This window comes from Lethenteron reissneri, chromosome 23 (genome assembly GCF_015708825.2).
Source record: "Lethenteron reissneri isolate LAM-NWPU_2019-01 chromosome 23, ASM1570882v1, whole genome shotgun sequence".
NCBI lineage: Eukaryota > Metazoa > Chordata > Hyperoartia > Petromyzontiformes > Petromyzontidae > Lethenteron > Lethenteron reissneri.
Genome location: NC_083801.1, coordinates 6159279 through 6182091, shown reverse-complemented (window position 1 = coordinate 6182091; position 22813 = coordinate 6159279).

The following is a 22813-nucleotide window of genomic DNA, read 5'->3' as shown; positions in this document are numbered from 1 at the left end:
AATGGTAGCTAGCTGCATAGTACACAATTAAATCACTGACTCACCAACCCCTGACTAATAAGAGCACGCCACTAATCATGACCCATCATGTCTGATTTAGGATAAAAGCCTAACCCATTCAATGTTTCATTGTAACGTTAATGTGTTCAGAATTTCGAAAAATCCTAAAGACAGGCATCATAAACATTCAGTAAGATTCCCCGCGTGCAAAGAGCCAAACCAAAGCATTCTAACAAAGCCATCCAGGTTATTTTTCAAGATACCTTTTTTGCAATTTCTTTACGCAGAAAAAGGATACATTCCCACACGTCGCAGAGTCATTAACCCGCTCAACGTCAACCGTATCAAATGCCAAATTGCCCACGATAACGCGAACGAAAACATTAATACCCACGTCAAAGGCCAGCGCTCAGTGAACAAAAACACGAAACAAGTAAATAAGCAAACAAGTGACCCAGGAAGCAAAGTCCTTAAGGACTTCAAAATGGCAAGTGCTTGTGTAAGCGCTTGTGTCCTGGCCCCTGGCCAGCACCACTGCAGAGACCACCTTTTGTGCTTTCTGCGGAGAAGCTGATGCTGACCCGGCAATGGCCCTTTCCATGCAGAAGAGCCAAGCAAAACTGTTTGTAAATGATGGCGTCACTAATTAAAATATGATGCAGACCACGGGGATGAAAGGGTATTTCTTTTCCAGTGGAGCGCCTTGCCTCAGGTTATGTTCGTGAAAATTAGATGCCGCAGAGGACCGTTGAATATTAAAATTGTAGAGCTCCATTTGTACGAATTACTATCAGGTGAATAGACTAAACTGTGCATAGAAACACGTCCCAAAGGATGCACGTGGGTGGTCATAAGAGGTGTCCACGTTTATCAAGCAGTCATTACACGCAATGAACACATTCCTGCGGAGGGAGCTGGTAGGAATGTTGGGTTGCTCGGTCAATGGCCAGGGTCAACGGCGGCGTGGTGTATTCCGCAAATATGGCCGACTGTAAGGGCAGGCACAAGCCGGCGTGAGTAGGTTAAACGTTAAGTCTTATAAGGGCACCACGGATTGACCAGCCCCTCCCCACCCAGCCCCACCCCACCCAGCCCCACCCCTCCCACCCCCCCACCCAGCCCCACCCAGCCCCTCCCCACCCTCCTCTCCCCACCCAGCCCCTCCCCACCCAGCCCCTCCCCACCCTCCCCTCTCCACCCAGCCCCACCCCTCCAATTTTTGGATGTACGACGGATGGACGGACACAATAATCCCCTGTGGGCTGGTGGAACCAGGTGGTTCCTACCAGTAATAGTCTTTGCGTCAATGTTCCAGTCTTTGTACCCACCTTCCCTCGAGCAAATGACAAAGAACACTCGAGTATTTGAAGGGTGGTTCATGACCAGTCTTGTCTTCTGTGTCCAATGCTTCACTGGAGCCATGTTAACATTATCTCTGAAATGCAATCAGCAGATGAAGCTTCAGAAGCATGCACGTTAGTGTGTACCGAGTTAATTTCCCACTAAAATAATCCAATTCGTTGGTTCTTTCGCTAAAGTCACGTAGATAGGTTGAAAGAAAATAACAAAAAACTACGACGCTTCGATCACAACACAAGCGGTCGTCCTGATTACGATCGCTCGTGTTTAAGTCCTTAAGTCGTAGTTTTTTGTTATTTTCTTTTAACCAATCTACGTGACTTTACCGAAAGATTCAAAGAATATAAATTCCTGCAGTCACGAAAGCTTTAAGTCAAGATAAAATAATCTTGTTTTAAAAAAAAAAATTGGAAAAATACTGTATATGTATTTTTTTATTTTAACGGAAACTCATTTGATTTGCGAATTTAAGTAATATTCTTAAATGTCTCAGTTTAGAATCGATTCAAACACAGTCGATGAAAAATAATAATAATAACATTTTAACCCGTTTGGAATGTAGAGGCCCTCCATCTCCCTTAAGATATTCTGAATGTTATGGCATTGGATTGGCCACTTCAATCCACCCAGTGTTTAAACATGGGGGGGGGGGTGTGTACGGGGTTGGAGATTTCTCCGCTGCCCAATGGCAAGGCACCATTCCAAGTTGATATTCATACGGATAGCTGTCTTTCTATGGTTTCTCCTTCAGTGCTGATGGTGAGCATATTAGTGATGATGATAATGGTCCTAGGCATTGGCTGATGATGATAATGATAGACATTGGCTGACAGTATGTATATATATTCTTTGGGTCTTTTGGTAAAGTCACGTAGATAGGTTCAAGTTAATAAAAATAAATATTAAAAAAAACAAAAAAACTACGACGTTTCGATCACAACACAAGTTATCGTCATCAGGAGGAATAAGTATAACCCATAAAAACAAAGTTTTTCACTCTAGATCCTTTATATGCGTGGCGGCTAGAGTCCTCTCGTCCTCTGGCTTGAGATGGCTGCCACCTATGGGTCAGATGATTGCCTGCAGTATTAAACAATTGGTAATTAAATATTTAATTTGTTTTCCCTAAACAGTGTAAAATTTTGGAAAAAAAATCTCACGAACATTAATTGTCTCGCACAACGAGTCTATGTGCAAAATGTCAGCTTGATTGGATCACGGGAAGTGGGTTAAAAAATGACCGAAAGGTTTGCACGGTCGTAAGCAAGCAAGCACGCAAGCACGCAAGCAAGCAAGTGAACTTAATATAAAGGATTTAAAAAAGAGGGGGAAAGCTGCTGACTGCAGACTGTTTTAAAGGTTTCAAGTGGGTGCAGCCCAAGGGTCATAAACGAAGTGGGCGGGGCTAATGATGTTAATGTGATAAATTCGCATTTTAATTTTAATGAAGACGGCCTCCACGGCGAGCGGGCGGAGGTGGCTATGTTAATTGGAGAGATTAGCATGTTAATGGCAAATCGCAGAGCCCCCGCCACGTCGAGGTCAGTGTGTGGAGGTGGCCAGGTTGGCGCGAGAAAATCAACCTGTTAATTTAAAATCGGAGAGCTGAATCCACAGGGGAAAAATTAAAAAAATATAACATCGGAAGGTGGCAGGATGGGAACATCACAGCCAGTTATGACTTAAACTGGTTGATAAAGTCTTTCCAATGATTGCTGAGTTTGTACCCATCCTCTGGGTTAAAATGGTGTCTGTGTCTATATATATGGCTTCATGAATGAATCTCTGTTGACAGCCAGAGTCTTACAAAGTATCTTCGTCTTAGAGAAATCTATTTCGTGTGAGCCCACCGCATTAAAACAATGATCAGCCACGGCCGACGTGTTGGTCCTACTGTGTTTCAAATCTGTTTTATGTTTACGAACACGGTCCGAGACATGTCGCTTAGTTTCCCCAATGTAACTACTGCCGCAGACACGGCTTAGTTTGTAGACACCGGGGTATTGCATGTCAGGGATCACATCCTTCACAGATGGAATCAGATCACGAATTTTACGTACTGTGTTAAATCTCGCCTGGATCTTGTGTTTGCTAAATATTTTGGAAGTATTTTTGGTGACCCCTGCTATGTATGGCAAGGTGATGGTTTTGATTGGGTCCTCAGATGGTTCTTTCCCAAAGGTTGGGGTGATAGCTTTACGGATTGTGTAGTCTGAATATCCATTCATCTTGAGAGCTTGGCACACGTGTTTCAGTTCACTGGCTAGGTGATGACGGTCGGAGAGCTCTATGGTGTAGAGTTTTGATGAGGGAATTCTTCTGGGATGGATGGTGGTGGGAGCCAGGTTTTAGGTAGGCATCCGTATGAGTTGCTTTTCTGGAGACAGTGTCCCATTGAGCCATCTGGTCTCTTTTCGATTAGAACATCCAAAAATGGTAGCTTGCATTTGGTGGCTGGGTGTATGAAATTAATGTTGTTGAAGAATTGATAAATATGGAGAACTTCTTTCGCGCCATACATATCCAATCGTGCTTATCGGAGGTGCAGGGGAAGGACAACAAACTAAACACTAAAAAGCAGTCAGAAAGAAATGAGTTTCCAATCTAGACCGTGATGGTCGTGATGCTGTTGAGTAGTGCGATCATGATCATAATTAATCGTGCCATATATCACTCTCCCATCGTCGTCCCCCCCCTTCCTCACCACTGCAGCGCTGACACCACCTCACCACAAATGCTGAGGCACGAACCACCACCGCATTCACGTCAGTTGCCTTCATTGTATTCAGCGCAAGTTTCACCGCGTAAACAAAGATTTCTATTACAACAAAGACAATACTTGCGTCTATCTCCGACTGCACTGATCCCGTCGCCAGCTCCGATGATACCCCTATGTGCGTTGAGCTTTTTTCGCACCGTATGTAGCCAACCGTGCTAATCCGAACGGTGCCTAAAAAATGAGTTTTCTCGAGCGGAGGGACCACTGCTGAAGGCATTGCCATCGCAGTCTGTAAAATACATCTCATTGTTGTTAAACCACCTGTGGTCACGTGTCACCTGAACCTGCGAAACTCGGGGTGGGGAGAGTTTGCTTTCCCGCTCGAATGTGGGAGCCACGTGCGACCACAGATGGTGCCGCAATGGAACTTCGCCTTCGTATTTTGTGAACGCAAAAAAAAATAGATTACCGCAATCCTTAATCCTTGGCTAATCGAGTGAAATATTACTCCCACGATCCCTTGCACAGCAGGACACAGCAAGCATGCTTGTAAATAATTATGTATTGCTTGGTCTCGGCACCTGCATTGCGTCACCTGGGACTTCATATTTTATCTGCCATCGTATGCTCCTCGTGTGGATTTCGTTTGGATTCGAGTGAGGCCGCAACAGCTGAGGTCATAGCATTTGGAAAGTATTTTTCCCAATTGTACACATCTTGAGAAACACTCAGTGCATGGTTACTGCGCATGTATAGATTTAATTCTTGAGAAAGGCGTCTGAGCACGGGCTGCTCATTGTGAGAGTAGGCATGACTTTCAGAAGATGAAAACATGGGAAGATCTGGCCCCTCGTGTGTTTGGGGCTGATGTTGTGGCAACAGGTGCAACGGGAATGTAAGAATGGATGATGGTCAAACGCATCTATTCATACAGAATTGTACTTACAGCATTGTATTTTCTTTGCACTAAATTAATGTACGGTACGCTATTACGATACCGTACATTAAAAAATACCGTTCCAGTATATCTGTAACATACTGTTTATATGTATGTGCTGCAAATATTTTTTATATATGTCCAGTATACATTTTAAATATCATTTACATAAACTGTCCCATATATCCATAAATTAATAATGAATGCAAATAATAGTAATATCTGTCAAAGGTTAAAAATATTACTCCTTTGCAGGACATTTTTCCCCCACGAATGTATGTACAACCTTAACTGTAATTACTATGTTCAATAAACATAATACTTTTCAGCATATTGTCAAACCACTACTGGATGATTGCCTCCCTAAACCATGCCGGTCTCTGGGGTTGTTACCGGGAAGTAACAATTAATTAGTGAAGACGAGCCAAGGACTGGCTCAGCAATCATTTGCCAATGACATTAAGACGTGGTTGATCATCACATTGGACTAACCACTGCGCCACTGCTACCCGAATGTGTTCAAGTTCATTTAAGATGAGGCACATATATATGGTCACAAGTGCATTTGAAATAAGACCAATATGCGAATAAGTGCTTGAAATTGTCCATACTGGTGCTACTGACCTTCTATAGCAGCGGTCGGGAACCTATGGCTCGCGAGCCATATATGGCTCTTCCGGTGACGGCATATGGCTCCCAGACAATTTTGAGTTGGAAAAAATAATAATTTAAAAAAATCAGTTTGGAACTGACTTTAAAATACTTGTGATATTGTTTAATAATACTGTGTCATTTTAAAGTAAACAGAAATTAGTTTTGAAGATAAATTTCACGGGTCACGCCTGCATGAAGCTCAACCTCACCACGTATGAACCAGACTACAAGGCCATCAGCAAAACCATGCAGCACCAGAAGTCGCATTAAAAGTAAGACATATTTAATTTATTATACGTTAAAAATACTATATGGCTCTCAATGAAATATATTTAGAAATATTTGGCTTTTATGGCTCTCCCAGTCAAAAAGGTTCCGGACCCCTGTTCTATAGGATATAGATCGTGTTTATTCGATGATGAACCCCAACTAGACGAATGATGTGATAACACACACTTCACGCCACTTAAGTTTCAGTCTAAAAGCACACGGAAAATTACAGGGTGGCGATCAGCAATTCACTGATATGTAGTGATTGGCGCTTCATTTGTCCATGCCCTGCATTAGTGCCAAACAATTAAGTCGACATGCATGCAAAATAAGATGACCGGATCAATCTGAGGCAAGTCGTTTTTATCACATTAAGTCCTTTCTCACGTGAAATGAATGCATCTGTGTGGTACCGTTATTGGAATTGCATTGTATAAGAGGGGCAGTTCATCGATACATCCATTTCCTTGCAGATATCATCACACAGTCCAGCCAATTCCTAATACCACCATTCCCATTCTGACCATTCCATCGTTTAGATTGGGAACCAAATGACCAACCCTTGCTTGCAACTCCTCCTTTACTGGCTGCACATTATGACCGCAACTTGAACAGGGGTGTAAAGAAAGTCTTATTCTCTTCAATGGAAGCCTCCTTTAAACAAGAACCGATGTGTACGGTGAGGAGTGATATCTGCACGGGGCCTGCTCACCCCGTCCACTACCCCACACTGACCAGCGTTGGCTTACTCTGGTCAAACAAGCCCCACGATCGAAAGACATTGAGAGGGCTTCATCCGATACTGGATTTTTTAACGGGATTGCACACTACATGGTGGTTCAGAAGTCCTGTGACCCCAATTTTATTGACCCCAAACATGTTTGTCCCTTTGCACAATCATTTTTTAAAAATAGACATTACTTTTAAAATATGACGTTTTAGATCATTAAAAGGGGGTCACAATACATCTGGACCACCCTGTACATTCCCATATATATATGTGTGTGTATAACATCAGAAGATCGTGAGCTGGGGGTCCGCTCAGTCCATTTTCATCATTCGGTCAACAAAACTGGTGCCATTTTTGAGAAACCAGCAGTGCAATGTCAATAATTATTCCTATTGAAAAACTCATCCCCACCATAGGAATATGGAATGTAGACCACTGGCTCAGGACCAAGAATGAAATTGAGTCGTACCCAAAACTCTTTTGAGAATGGGGACACATTTATTTTCAAAAACAAGGACGGGCATATGTTTTTTCCCAAGCTATCGTTTACATTTTTTTTTACAATATTTAACTATAGAAGAGGCTTTGTCATCACTTTTAACAACAGGAGCCTTAGCCAGGACTGCTTGCATATCCCGTGAGATCACACGTGCAAATGTTCTTCTCACAAATCTGCCAAGAGAAACTTTTATCTTAATCAAACACTCCCTATTGTGGTTACAAGCACACACCTGTTCTCAAAAAGGCCCCACCCAATTTGGTATGGTAGTTTAATGAAAATGGTTTGATTATTGCGTGGTTAGCACGCACACAATGGGTAACTGTCGATAGCTGGTGGGCCTGGCTAAAGGTAAATATAATGCAGGCTTTATATGCCAGAAAAAAAAGAACAAAATTAAATAAAGTAGAAATATTCAAGGGTAAAGTCGTAAAGTGTCTGCTCTGAGCCAAAACCTATCTCCCAAGTCTCACGAGTGTCATGACTTAATGTTTCCGTGTGCAAGTTACCAACCACCCCCTCTCCAAAGGACACACGGCACACACATACTGGCCAAATAGTAGGGCACATCTGTGGGTATTTGGAGAATAAAAACCAGTGTTTATGTGTTTTTGCCTAACAGTAAATTTTTTACTAGTTACAGAATATTAACATAACAGTTTAAAACACAAACTGTTTGTGCAATCGAGTTGACTGTAACTCAATTTAACTTGATCACAGGCAGTGTAACGTCCAACTCTTGCCACGCATTAAAATTATAACACCAACTCGGGACTTGTGATTTCAGTTTCCTGAGTCTATCGAACATTAGCAAATTGCCAACCTCATATTTGAAAAATTAATTTAGACACGTAGGCTTTCTCGACCAATATTATCCATAATTAAGATCTTTGGGTTAGAAAAGTGCCTGCACCATACGTGTGAAATCAACGGTAGTTTACATATCTCCATAATTACGTGCAATTTCGATCAGCAACTCAGACGGGCCTGTAGCCATTGAGATACGGTGGGTGGGTATTGCATTCATTGAAGCAGGGAGCCTTGGGATAATGGTTGTGGAGCACTCATTTCATTGAGAGGTGGCACTGCCTTCCAGAAAAGGGCCATTCCCCACGCCTCTGATTAGCATGGTTGGCTATGTACGGTGCGAAAGAAGTTCAACGCACGTACATACTGTCCTTCCATGCTTCAGGTCTGGGTCTAAGGCCGCCAATGGAGGTAAGTCACCCGCTCCAACAGCCGCTTGGTTACAGGCACCCATTGGGCCTTATTCATGTACACATGTAAATGTTTGTGCTATTGTGCCAATTGACGATAATTATGGAATAGCAGTCCCATTTCATGTGGAGTGTTGGCCACAATTCACCATATCAATTGGGTGTAGCACCATTCCGGACACAGCTGCCAATCATGAGCTCTGGCAGTGTCATGAGAATTATGGAACTTGCGGCTTGATGTCAAGTCAGTACAATAGCCATACTGAGGGGACCGAGTCGACCAATTAGGCTTCGGCCCCTCACACATACACACATCTATTACAATGTGTGTGTGTATGTAAGCTACATGGCGGATCTTTATATGCAAATTTATGTATGTGTGTCATGTCTTCTGCCAGTCATCTCAGTGGACTCATAACACCTGGTTCTGTCCCGTGACCTCCTGCTAGCCAGCCATCCATACTTCACATGTCCTCAAAGTGCACCTAGCCTGGCACGAGCGTCGTAGTGACATCACCGCCACTTCGTGATGAATGGCGGCTGTTGTTGAATGCACTGCATGCACTTTACCACTACTTTGGCTTTTTGTCAATCCACTGGTGGATGAAGGCCGTGTCGGCCAAGAGGGACGATACTTCACCACGCTGGTCAGAGCGGGTTAAGGAAGGGAGGCCAGGAGTAGTTCAGATGTCACTCGCCACTGACGTTCACTGTGTTCAGAAAAGTAACTCAGTTGAGCCAGTTCACAGCAAAGTGCACTAACCACTGCGCCACCGCTCCACCTGGCCCACAGTGCAGTTAGCAAGCGCCTCTTCAGGTCAGCGTAGCAAGTGAGGCTGTGACGTGGCCCACGCTGGGACTACCACCGATGCACACCACACGTAGTTGAATCTCACTGAACTCCACCAAGGAAGTGATGCTAAAACTTGAACAGTTCCCAAAAATGACTACATTTAAACACAATGGGGACTTCCTAAATGATGTTTCATTGAAAGACAAGAGGCATTGTTCACAATGAATTTCCCCCCCCCCCCACCTCTTACCATCATGAGGTTGCAAGCCGTGCCTCATAGTTACTGCTGTAAGTCAGTGTACATAACCCCACACCCCCATGAGACGAAGTCAATACGAGAGCACTGGCACTCCAACAGACATGCTTTCCCCAGTGCAGGAAGTCATAGAGGGCCAAATGGCCACTGACAACTGGGAATGGCCGCCCACGCACGCACAAGGTAGGAGGATATGCAGGCGCCAGTATCGAAGCTCAAAACGCTCTGGCATGCTCCCACCACTGTATGGGAAGCACAACTTAACATCTCTGTAAAACGCGGCATAACAGATGCTGCGGTGGTGTAATGGTTAGCACACTGGACTTGCAATCCAGAGGTCACCGGTTCCATCTTCTGGCACGGAGACAATTGAGTAAGTTTCTTAAATCCCTCCCCGCCCCCTCCTCCACTCGACCACAGCTTCTGGCCACCGGTCAGCATAATTGGGTTCTCAGTCGATCAGCAGCTTGTGTGTGATGGGGTAAAGTGTGGGTATTCCAGCCTCTTCCGAAATGTCTGACCAGCGTGGAAGATTAGGCCAAAATGCCCTCTAGAGCAGTGGTAGCCAACTGGCATCTCTCTCGAAGGGGCACAATATAGAACGTACTGTCACAGTAGCAAAGCATTAATTAATGTCTCCTGTGCTGTGCCGAAAACTGTCAGTATATACACACTTATATATACACGTGCCTCTTTGCAGAACTCATGGGTACTTTTTCCCTCTTGGTGTGCTACAGGTTGGCCACGCTTGCTCTCGAGGGATACTCTTGAGCTCCGTCTAGTGGAGGCCCGTTCCACCCGCATTGGCGCGATAAAGCATTGCAGGGCTGCACCTTGACCTCCTTTATAGGAGCATGATGTGCAAATGCCCTGCAAGGAATTCTGTAATTGTCAGCGTAGCCTCCCAAAACAACCACAACAAGTTGGACGACTTTGTGTTTTGTAATACTTGAGTCGGGTGCGGTGGCCCAAACATGGAACCGGGCACCTTGAAGGCGAAGGTTGCTGGATCACGCAAAATTGTGAACCTCTCAAGCTCGTTCTGTGGTGTGGACCTTTGAGCGTCACCCCCTTGTATGTGTGGCTTTTCTCCAGGCCTAAGTACTCTGGTTTCAGCGCACATGCAAAACATGATATTGGCCAAACATCCCAATGCAGAACCTTCCTGAAAAAGAGCCTCAATACTCAGTGAGGCTTTTCAATATAAACAAAGGCGATTCTAATTATTTTGTGTAAATGGCATTGCCTATCACATACCTCCATTCACCAAAATAGCAGAGAAATTGACATGACTGCATACAAAGTATCTATCTGCTTGTAAGAGCATTTAGCAGTACCCGTCTGTCTGCAGCACTAAGTGACATGGAAATTCCATATTCCTATGGTGGAGGCCAGTCATTGCATCAGACAGCCAGTCTTGACTTCCAATAAATGTGGCATTACATTTTCACAATCCAAGAGAAAATAACATCATAATACCTAGTCGAGAGAAAGTGCTCATAATTTAGTAGGGTATCCCACAGCGTATACTTTTCCCACATTAGAATTTATCTGGAAGTAGATAGTCAATGACGCAAATCCTGCTACACGAATCATTTCATTATCAGACTATCTTGCTTTTTCTTTTCTCCTGAAATACATTGTAGAAATTCACAGAGACATAGCATCTTGTTTATGGAGTTTTGCAGACTTGTAAAGGAAGAGTTTTATATGAATATATAAATCAACGGTCTAAGTATTTTCTAATGTTGGCCCATGGCACTCGACATGTGTGCATCATCGCTGCTCTAGTTGGCATATTTAAGTTTATGCTAATTAGAAGGTAGAACACGAGCCTCTGGAATATATGTCATCTATACCCAAGGACTCTCCTGACAGTTACAGTCTGAAGTTTGACTGCAGTATTTGGCCTGGTGGCATGGTGGCAGAGTACTTCGACTTGCGTGTGTCCAACTCGTGGGTGAGGAGTTGACTCAGCTTATCATCCTTGCAGGATCATTTGCGAAGGACGCCTCATTGTTGGAAGACAACGGTGGTGTCCTATTTATAGACTGCCGTAGGAATGTGGATTTTGCACTACAGGAAACTCACGTAGATAGAAAAAGTTAAAATAAAGTGTAATAAAAAAACTTTATTTGTATTATTCTATCTACGTGACTTTACCGAACGAATCAAAGAATACGAATTCCTGCAGTCACGAAAGTTCTAAGTCAAAATTTGCACTACAGGTTCAGGAGCTGGTAGACACCTTCGGCTTTTCCGATTTAAGTAAGCCCTTCTGATCAAATAAATAATCTCGGATTAAAACAATAGATATATTCGCAAACGACGTTAAAAGAGTGTGTATAATATGTTTTAGTGCAGTTTATACTTTTCATTTTTTTATTTACTCAATCGGTGGGGGATGTCACTGAAATGGAAATGTACACAGTTAGCATTGGGCCATCATCATTGAAAATGAACTTCAGCCTCTCGTCCATTTGAACAGAGACACTTGGAGCGTTCCAGCAAATCCAGCCAACTTATGCCAGTTGAACCGGCAGATCCGTTTTACAAAAAAAATTCCACGGACCATTCTGACATCCATCCATTGCATCCCCTTCGTTATGCACGATGTACACAGCTGCGCGTTAAGGAAAGGCTCGGAGCGTTGTTGCCATTACTCTCGGTCAGTCTGATAGGCTCATTTCGTACGTCTTGTCTTGGAAGACGTTTATCTCCATCAGTGCACTTTCTCCCACAGTGCTTTCCCCGCCCCGCCTGTAAGCGTGTGCTTATTTTCCCGCGACCCTCCTGGGCTTTGCGCACAGGCGGAGCACTGGCCGCCCTTGCACTTCTCATATCCCATTACCTGATTGTCAGCCTCAACTGTACGGACCGTGTTTGTTTTAATGACTCTCTATGGAAACAAACATGTCCAAGTGTGGAAAAGGAAATTCAGAGCTTGCAATGAGAACGGTCGTGCAATACGGATCCCTGCAGGGTTTTTAAGAGACACTTCAATAATATTCTCGCGAGTGTATGTTTACAGTAAGCTTTGGAGACGTGTGACATGTTGCCATATCGCCATCCTGATGTGTACATTTGTAATGCACAACCACCAAAACACATGTTGTGTTCTAACTTTATACATCCGTAGATTTGATCCATCTGTAGCTGGCCTGGATGAATTAGTAAACAATCAGGGGATTAATAGACCTGCAATAATCAGCGGTGATAAAAAAAAAACAACTCAATTCAAATTAACGTCCTATATTTGAGCAGGCGAGAGCCCATTGGGAATTACCATCTCATTTGAAGGTTGCAAATCTGCATGAGTATAATTGCGTAAGAACAGGTTGCAGATGTACAATCTTTAAAACAGGGATTTTTGTGGTGATGGCTCCAGTATGTTGGTCTTTCGGATGTTCCAGTTTCAGGTGACACATGGAGGAGGTTTCGTTAATAACAAGTAAACACCTGCACATGTCACCAAAAATAGCAAAACCTTAGGTGTGATTTACAGATTCACCTAAACTAAAGCCATGGAGCCGTCAGTTAATTATACAATACTCAATTACAGCCCCTTTCTTTAATCACTGCTGGATGAAGTCTTCTCCGTCCCATTTAATTCGTTTTATTTATTTTTACCGTACTTCGCAGTTGTCAGTGCAAGTTGGTGAATGGGGGGAGGGGGTCCCCAGGAATAGTTCAGATATCGCTCACCACCGATAGCTAAAGCCAGGAATCAAACTAAGGTCGCCAAGTTCACAGGAGAGTGTAATCACCACTACGCATCCACTCCGCTCTGCCCCCGCAACATTGGCCATGAAACCACAACCAAACGATCCCTTTCTCTCGCACGTGACATCACAGGTTCTTTAGCATCCGTGTTACAAAAGACTGCACTCGTTAGTAATGCCCCTTAACACGACTGGGTGGTTGTGGAAATGAAACTGTCAGTGTTGAGAAAGCTGGCTGAGTTGCGAGCGCACTGATCACTAAGGTGACCGGCGCTGTGCAAGCCACCTAAACTGCTGCCATGTGTACGACGTTCATTTTTCTGCAATGGCATGATTCTAAATAGGCTATTACATTTTTCCAACCGTTACAGAAATAATTGCCTGCCACTGATTTACCAGGAGGCCTTGTGTCCTAGATAGCCGATACGTATTAAGCATTTAGGCGATACCCCAACTTGACACTCTAAACCTCAATGTAGCCTTAGAGGCGTTTTTATTTTTCACTATCACGAGTATGGGAACACAGGGGAAGTGGGGGGGGGGGGGGATTTACCACCCCAACTTCTAGACAGGGGTGGCAGAAAGTCATATTCTGTGCTACCCCCAGCCCCCATGTCTCCTTGTGCCCCTTGACCACTTGACATGGGCCCCACCGATTACTTGACCCCCCCCCCCCGTCGCCCACCGCGCCCCAGGCCTCGAAATCTTCCCTGCGTGCCCTAATCACCTAATCAGCCTGGGTGGCTCAGACGCCGTGGTCTCGGCATCACAATGAGCGAAGCCCGTTGTGGTCGTCAAGCTCGAGGGTTGCGCCGACGTGTCCGCACGCAGTCAAATGAACTGCTGCGATGAAGACCGATGCCCCGCAGTGAAGTCGGACGACATCTGCTCCATGTCTCTTTCCCCTTCCGTTTGATGTTGGCGCGAGGCCGCGTTAACCTTTCGTGTTACTTTCGCGAGTAACGTAAACTTTCCGCACTCGCGGGCACATGTGGCTCAACTTGCGCCCGCCTCTGCGCCGATCACAGTTCGGTTTATGCCGTCAGCCTGCACACGTCGCTACGTTCGCTACTTCAAAAAGGCAAAGCCTCTTGTCAAAACATTTCACACATTCGAAAGCTTTTTTGTGAAATTAAGCCTAGAATTGTTATTTTTAAGAGCGCGATCTATTGGAGCAATGTTCGGCGGTGTCCATGTCGTACTTTTCTGGGGTGTATTAATGTTCGTTTTTTTCAAGAGTTGCCAGCAACACGCGCCACAGTGTTCTGCTTGAACGCCAGAGGAGAATCCTCGATTTGACACAGGCTGAAAATTCTGAGGCCAACATTTTCTGGTATTTAAATGCAGCAGAGGCGTAAGTGGGTAAAATTAGCCATTACTGGAAACCATTAGCCTCTCGTTAACCCCAACACACAAGCGGGTCTTTTGTGAGGAGCGAGGGCCTCGCTCACAGAGCATGGACACTGAAGCCGTCTCGCTCACCGCAGCAGCAGCAGCAGCAGCCTCCTCACCCCTGCCCTGGTGGTGTTCCATCCTCACCCCCGGGACACTCGCCATGCTCTCGATTATTCACGGAACCAGACTCTCTGCGCCGTGACTGATACATGCATCCCCTTGGTGTGCCTGTAATGGGAAATTAAAGATTGCTGTAATTAATTGTTATATGGGAGAAACTCACCATCACCATAGGAATCTGGAATTCTCACTGCTAGCCTTGCATGCTTATTTATTGTTTTAATTTATTAATGTAATTTACCCAGGTTGTGTAACATTTATCATCGTCATCATCACCTTCCGCCAGGGTTTACCCATTGCAAGATGAAGGGCCATTCCATGCCATTGATATCCCTCATGGTCCTGTGGTGCCACAATCCATCCCCTGCATATAAACTGATCTCATCACTCCATTTCAATTGCAGTCATTCTGGCAGATGTGTTTTCTCCTTTGGCTACCATTTTGTCACCAGTCTCATCCATCTCACATCATCACATCGTCCAGTGATGTGACCTGCCCATGCCCCGTTACTTTTCTCAACTGCCAAATGGTCTCTGTGATAAACAAAACAAAAATCCCTTAATTCGCATGAAAAATTTCGCCTCTCTCAGTGTAATTATTTGCATATGTTTCAGATGTTTTAATGTGTCCATTTATTCTGATTTACGTTCCAGAATTATCCAACGATTGAAAACTTTCTTCCATCTTGGCCACCCGGTTCACCGCTCTTAATTTTCATATAATGTCACTGTCAACAAATGCGGTAAAGCCATGGATACAGACTTTATTCTAGATTTGAAGCTTTCGTGACTGCAAGGATTCATACTCTTAGGTTTTTTCGGTGAAGTCACATAGGTAAAAAATAATAAAAATAAAATAATAAAATAATAATAATAAAATAATAACCCCCCCCCCATCTAGCTCCCATCCTCCTTGGCTCCCCCCCCTCTTCTTACCCTAAATAATAATGTCTCACCACAAATAACTCTCGCTACAGTTATTTTGCTGTGCCTTTTTTTACACCTGATGAAAGAAGCTTGTGTTGCCTCCGAAACGTCGTGATTTAATTGATTTATTATCATTTATTATTATTTTCTTTATTATTATTTTTTACCTACGTGACTTTACCGATAAAACCTAAGAGTACACAGTAGACTTCTTTCTCATGTTTACCTCTCACAGCACTCTCTGTTCTACATTTTATTTTCTCATATATATTTAAAAAAATTGTGATTCTGATATGCAATACGGTATATTGCACTGTATTTTCAAGTTGTGTCATTTGAACGATTGCATCTTGCTTAGCAAGCTTGTTGCTTATAACTTTTTGTTGTTTTGCTCATTTATCTTCAGACAAACTTGGCTGCCTACTTTTGTTAATTCGCTCAATAATTTCTTGCAGTCATTTTCATTGGGTGCTATAAATGACTGTTGCGGGCAAATCTCCGATGGCTAAGCATTCCTCAATTTATGTTTATGCCTTTATTCCTCCAATCGAATTTGATTCCCAAAAAATGTAAATAGTTCATACAAAGGCAGACCTCGGGGGAATACAATCTTTAATAAAACCCACGCAATTTAGATTTGAACTGTGACATAAGCAAGCAATGAACTGCTTCGTATAAAAAATGCCGCATGGTCTTTAACACGTACTTTACAGCAAATAGAATACCTGTCTTGCGGAAATGAGCAGACTATTAGAAGCTTGCGGGACAAATGATGTGTGCATCATCAATTGGACTTGAGTATTATTAAATAGAGAGCCGTTAAAACTGCCTCAGTGCTGTGCAAAAGTTTGACGCTTTTCATCTGCGTTTTCATCTTCGTCTTCTCATCTTGTTTGAGTTTTTCATTGGAAAATGTACACAATACCTCGCCTTCCGAAGTGGGTTCTCGCTGGTAAGTAGCCATTATTTTACGAGTTGTTTATTTTATATCCCAACAAAAATTTAAGCTGATATTCCCCTCTTTTGGTTAAAATTCACACGAGCTGGTTGTTAAATAGAAACTAAAATATTTGAGATGCTTGAAAAGAATTGCAATTCCTTTTACTTACCTCTCTTCTGATTTTCCTATCATGGCCCCTTCACACAAATCAAGTTGAGATTCCTAGCATGTGCTCTGAGAGTCAATCTCCCAGCAGCGCTCACATTCGGGAGACATATATGGCATCAACATTTTCATCTAAGGTGGCTCAGTGGTCCTGGGTTTTGAGTGTGTTCGGGTATTGAGACAGCACCTCTGAGAGCCTGGGTTTGAGGCCTGAGGCTGACAAGTGAAAAATGAACATTGTCTTCAAAGTCTGCGAGGGCTTTTTGAGTGTGGTAAATTTTATGTTCTCATCCCAGTCGATTGTGATTACAAAAACTGTTTTTTTATATATAAAAGGGATGTCTCAGTGTACATGAACAGTTACACAGGTGCAAAGATTGTCTGGTAATTATCTATCCCAGTGTTCTTGTGGGTGCCTATGAGTGACGACTGTGCAACAGGCACTGGAAATACATCCCTGCAGTGCCTTGTTTCTGGGTGGAATTGAGCTGCGAGCTAAATGTGTCTAGACTTGTGACCGGGATGTCCAGATCAGAAAGAGGGCCACTCTGCACCCTTGCCATACTGAATTTGTGAGCAGCTACGTTGAAAAGGGTGGTGAAAATTTTAACCCAGGAAACCCTAAAAGGAAAACATAATATCCAGTGAAATAAACGATTGAATGAGTCAGGGGATATGCACTGAAACTTTAGAAATAATCACAATAGTTATGATTAACACAGACAAGCCTAAACCCATATGTGCTTTATGGCATGGCGTCATCATCACCAATCATAATTCAAAATGCCTTCATTCAAATCGGTAAATCTTGATGCAGACCCCACAATCCGACAATGTTAAAACGGTGAGTAAAACATAACAAAAAAAACAAGGTTTCGCTCGTAATTACATTTGCCAGAATATTCCGGAATATCGCCCCATGATGCTGAATGTAATTACCAAATTGTAAATGTTGTGGATTTACTCTCCAACACACCAGTGGGCTGAAGTGGTAACTATTTGGCGTTTTGTTTACGTGACAAATCCCTTACTTATTATCTGTGTCAGATGGTGGAGGGTTAGAACACATTTATACTTAAGCAATCCAACCCAAAAACCTTAATTATGAATCATTTAAGGGTGCAGCCTTTGTGAACGTGCTGACTGTAACGCTGTCTGCCTGTTTAGAAATTATTCTAGGAATAACCCGATTCGTATTTTCACGTGCAGGGAGGGTTCTAAGTCGAGCACATTACTTTTTCTCGTCAGACAAAAACCTTTGTCAGACAACACAAAACACCTTCAGATCTTACATTAGCAAGCAACCCATTGCCACTCCTCCGTGCAAAATGAGTAGGGGGGTACTTGCCTTGAGTTTATTGTTGCCTCCTTTTTCCCTAAGCTGGAATATTTCATCCCAAAAGTTCCCTGCAAAGACAGCATTCGAGTGAGTCATGCTTGTGTTTCTTCTCACGGTTGTTTCTGCTAAAATGCACGAATGGTAAAAGTAATTTTAGAAGATTGCCATGAACATTATTATTATTATTAAGAAAGTGCAACTGTGCACGACCCAATTTCAATAATTAAAAATGTAACTTATAATAAAAATGTAATTTATAATAATAAAAATGTACAAAATGAAGTGTCCTAATCTGAACGAGGCATCCATTTGATGGCAACATTTGCAAAGGAATGTTATAAAATGGCAAAATGTCTCAATTTTAAATACAGTATGGATGGTGCTCTGAGCCAGAGATTGAAATAATACATTCGGATGTTTAAGACCATCTGCTTATGGGATAACCATTACTGATCAGTGTATAAACCTTGGAGGGATGATGTACCGGGTCGAACTCTGACTGAGATTTGATCTCATATCGTCTTTCATTACGAGTCAAGCACTCAAACCAGAGCATCGGCAGGCATACTTTATAATCGTGGTGCATTTTAATTGTTAATAATATTAAAAGTTATTGTATATTTGCACAACAATTACATTAACACACTTGGGCATGCATAATCAGCATTTTTTATATTTTTCTGATCACAAAAAAACACACTTTTTACAAGTATGCATGTTTCAACCTGCTGAGTATCATGCGTGTGGAAATGTCATGCCAAGGCTAAACTAGGCGTTCCAAGAAAGCAGACATAAATGTTGCCCTCTTGCACTCATAATCATGGATTTATGTGTGGATGTGCACACGATAAGAAGTAATTTTAAATGGAAACAACAGGGCAGCACTGTGTGGTTGAATCCAACCCTTTGTGTTCCATTATTAGTCCATTATTTTTTCGTGTGTCTACCGAAGTGATTTGCTGTCTCTTAAAGCCGAAGAAAACATCTGCAAAAATTGCATTACCACACTTATTTATCACTTTTTCTTAAGTGAACTATAAGCGCTGTTAATATGATAAACAGCGTAACAAAACACACGCAAGGGTGGTTATGAATCGTGGACTCCTTCAGAAGATAACGCCATTTGGCCAGCCGCCAAATTGTCAGGATTCATATGCATGTACACAAATACATGCATATGAATCCAGCGATAGTGCCAGGTTACATGTGACGCAGCATTGCGCTGTAAATTGACGCGCTCGATCCCGTGTGCACTATATTTACGTGGAAAACCTGCGTGATTTACGCGACACGGTGACATCATCGTGGGTCCGTGCATGCGTCGACCTCTCGTCCGCCTCAAGTAGGCTTCGACTCTCAAACGCCTCTTCTTGGTTCTTTCGGTAAAGTCACGTAGAAGGGAAATAATAAAATAATAAAAAGAAAACAATAAAATTATCACGACGTTTCGATTGCAGCACAAGCAATCATCATCAGCTGTGGTTTTCACAGCTGATGATGTTTTCACACCCGATGACGATTGCTTGTGTTGCAATCGAAAGGTCGTGATAATTAGAATTTTTGATTATTTTATTATTTCCCTTCTACGTGACTTTACCGAAAGAACCAAGAATATGAATAACCTGCAGTCACAAAAGCTTTAAATCGAAATCTAAAACACCTGTTTTCGTTGCATTCTTAAAAACTTCAGTTAAAATTAACTGAGAACTAACGCAAAAGGCTTTCAAAACAAAGGTCCTGATTTTACGAAGCATTCAACAACGGATACCGTCATCGGGTTAAGGGAACATAAATAGAATTTGTGACACATGGATCTATTTATTTGTTGACTATACAATTTTTATAGCTTAATTGATGCGTGTTTGCAATGTAACAGCAAAACAGGAACATACGTTACGTTAAGTGAAAACAGCACAAACATTCCCCAAGGTTTGGGTGGGAGGAGAAACTGAAGGAAGCCCTGCGCTTGATTAAGGAGGGAGTTGCATTCACTGTGATGCCCTTGCTGTAATTGATGCCTTGATTTTTATTGGCACAAATTGGGGGCAGGACTCATCTGTTTCGAATGATTGCACACAGTCGGTGTCCGTAATCAGTCTCCATTCTCCAGCCTCGGTCCCTCCTCGTTACCCATCTCGTTCTCTCATGCCTCCCTTTCCTCGAACTCTTTTCACACTCGTGGCACGCCCTCCTCTCTCTCTCTCTCGTTCTCTCATTGTCCCATTTTCTTCCTCTCCACTTTGTCATCTTCCTTCTGCAATAACTCTCGGCAAGACTCGCCGTTTGTTCTCACTGTGCACTCTATTTGCTGGGAGTGCTGCAATCTGGCGCTTTGTCGATGGGTATATAGATGACACAGAGACAACTGACCTTACAACGCCACATCGTGCCCGGTAGAACGTAGTCCAGCAAGTAGATTGTGCACCTACCGGTTTGTATTGTTGAGTCTCATCCCCTCGTGAATGCGTGGGGTTTCTCCAGGAAGTTCAATATGAACCAGCATGCAAGTGCTACGTGATGGATTGAGCAAATATCCCACAATCAGGATCTTCGTAAACAAAATTTTGAGACTCAGTAAGGGAATTCTGGGAAATAAACACATTATGTAGATCAATCCACTGCTGGATGAAGGCCCGTCTAAGCCATCACTACCTCTAATGAAGCAATCCATATAACACCTACACATGCGTGGATGTTATCGTTGCATCTACTCAATCCGTCTCCCAGATGTGTTTCATCCCACACTGACTGGTATGGTGAAGCATGGTCAAACAACTCGAATTAATGACACGGTGTGAAGAAGCCTTCATCCAACAGTAGACATGTATACTCTTAGTTCTTTCGGTAAAGTCACGTAGGTAAAAAATGAAATAAAAAATAATAAAATAAAACAATGAAAATCACGACGTTTCGGAGGCAACACAAGTCTCCGTCATCAGGTGGGACCGTCACAGCCAGATTAGATTATTATTTTTTATTTCATTTTTTACCTACGTGACTTTACCGAAATAACTAAGAGTATGAATCCTTGCAGTCACGAAAGCTTCAAATACAGTAGACATGTGTAGTATTCGGTTAGTTACAATGTGCTAGAGCACCTGGACAGCAATCAGAAAGTCACGAGTTCAAATGTCAGTTGAGGGTTAACTCTAGTTGTTGTTCTTCCGGTGTTGATCAAATAAGTGCCACTTCATGTAATGGCAAAACTGGTTGTTGTATGGTGAGCCAAGCTCTTGCAATATAATTGTTTCACCACAGCTTCAGGGCGTGCTGCACAAATGAGCACGACCCCATGTTGTAGGATTACACCGTGGGTGTAGAAACACACGGAGTTCTTGTTATTGTATTATACATGATACAATAATATTATTGTTCTCATCTCTTGTCATTCTTTTCTGTAAACTCTTTTGCGATGCACTTTAATAGATCATCTATCTCTGTCTCCTTTCTCTGGCCCTCTCCACTCTCCCCTTTCCACTCCAAGCAATATTTTTTCTCACCCTCCCACTCCCCATTATCACTCTGCATAGATCTGCCTGTCCCTCCCATGTTGCTCTCCTCGTCTTGGCATCCCCCAATCTCTCCCCTTCACCCTTCCACCTTCTCCATTTCCTGTCTCCCTCCCTCATTTCTCTGTTCCAGTTGTCTCTCCCATCTTTCTCCTGCCTAAATGGCATTTCCTCTATATATCTCCTCGCCCGTCCCTCCACACGATTTTCCATTAACTCTCATTAACCTTTTCGATTACCATTCTATTTTCTATTCACATTTTAGGCCACTGCTCTCGCCGTGATCCCATTTCTGTATCCTTGTCAATGCTGAAGTCTCCCTCGCCATCTCCACGACTTCGCTATAGCTGTTGGGCACTCTTCTCATCCCTCATGTCTTTGGCTCAGCGGCTGACAGCTGTATTATTCTAAGCAAGCGACAGCTCGGGGCCTAGGGCTGTCGCCGCCGGACTGACATGTGTGATGGACGACTCAAGCCCCGGGCATGCCAGCCAGCCACCCCCTTGCCCCAAGGCCCATCCGGCCGTAACTTGGCCACGCCATGCAGTGGTCGAGCGGAAACGTCATTTGCTCAGTGTCAACTCATTGGCGTTAACGAAGGAGCCGTGAGTTATTAAAAACTAAACTCTTCAGTGGCGTCTCTGTGCACAAATGAGCATGGGGAGGTTATTTTCTCAACCCGGGGGTAGATACATTCCCACATCCCTATCGTGAGGGCCAGTGTCTTTAAAAAAGTGGTTCTCATTTTATTGATTACGGAATGATGATGGGCTCTGTCACAGTGCCACCCATCTGGATATGGATATCCACCCACCTTCAATATTTAAAAAATTCGTTAATTTCACAGTATTTACCGAAGAGCTTATTTCATCAACATAACCGATCTCATATTGAAATCATACACTTTGCTGGTGACCTTTATTTACCTAGGAGAGCCTCAATGAGTATGACAAATCTTTTTTTATGAGTATCCTACTGAATTAGGAAGTTTGGCCAATTCCATTAATGAACGTTTGACTTCATGTGGTAGGAAACTCGAGAACGGAGACGAAATTCACCACGCATATCAGGGGATAGAGTTCAATGCTCCGATCAAATGGATTCAATATTCCATTGCTGGGCTGCCATCTCCTGGACATCTCGCTGCCCAAGCCGACAGACAGCACCTGAAATTCCAAAGCAGTCTCCCAAGTGTATACATGCACTAACTAGGCTTCACAGATCTCATGGCGATAATTAGGATTGATGGTGGTGGTCGTGGT